We start from the raw sequence: 926 nt of genomic DNA on the forward strand, positions 1-926 counted from the left end.
CACTATCCTTATAACTGCTAGAGGTGCTTAATTATTGGGATATGGTGATGTCTGGTGTTGGTGCTCTAAAACCAATATTTCAGGGATAATCTTCTCTTTGGGATTAGAATCTATAAAATCATTTATAAGCATCCAATATATTTGTGTAGGGATTCTGTTAGAAATTGGAAGTAAGTTAGTGAGATGCGATGAGATGGAGGAAGAATTGACCTCATTTATCTTGTTTGTGTGTTTGTGTTTGGGTTTATGTTACAATTTATAAGACTTGAAGACCATTTTCATATTCCAATGCTGATCCATGTTATGCTAATTCGAAGTTTGTTTAGTTAATTTCATTCTAGCATGTTTAATTTAGATTTACTTTCTACTACATATTTTCTATCCTAATAAATAATTGCAGATGATTTTGATAGAAATTTGTGATAGATAGAATTTCTAAACTGTTTTTCTTCCTACTTATATTTTCTGCACTAAATGTTATACATGGTAAAAATCAAGTTTTGAGGTAGGAAGAAAAATGAAATTTTATAGAGAATATACTTCCTTTTAGTTTAATATTATTGCATGCACATTTTAGGCTAAATTTACTTTCTTATGCTGTCATTCTATCCTGATTATGCATGTATATAAATTTGATAGGATGTTGTAGTAGTAAGTAGAGATCATTTTTACTTTTTCTTTCCTGCTACATTTTATAGAATTAATTGCAAAATATTTAAAAATCTAAGTTTGGGGGAGGGAAGAAAAAGATTAACTATTAGATGTTCTCAATTTAAATATTTTCAAAAATTATTATTATGATTTTATGTAGTGAAGTTAATTCAGAAAACTATATTTTGTAGATATTTAAATATTATGGTAGATTTAAAGGAATATTTTTTTAATGAAAATTAATTTTGTATATTAAGATATATTAAGATATTTAG

This window comes from Phalaenopsis equestris, unplaced genomic scaffold (genome assembly GCF_001263595.1).
Source record: "Phalaenopsis equestris unplaced genomic scaffold, ASM126359v1 Scaffold001286, whole genome shotgun sequence".
Classification (NCBI taxonomy): Eukaryota; Viridiplantae; Streptophyta; class Magnoliopsida; order Asparagales; family Orchidaceae; genus Phalaenopsis; species Phalaenopsis equestris.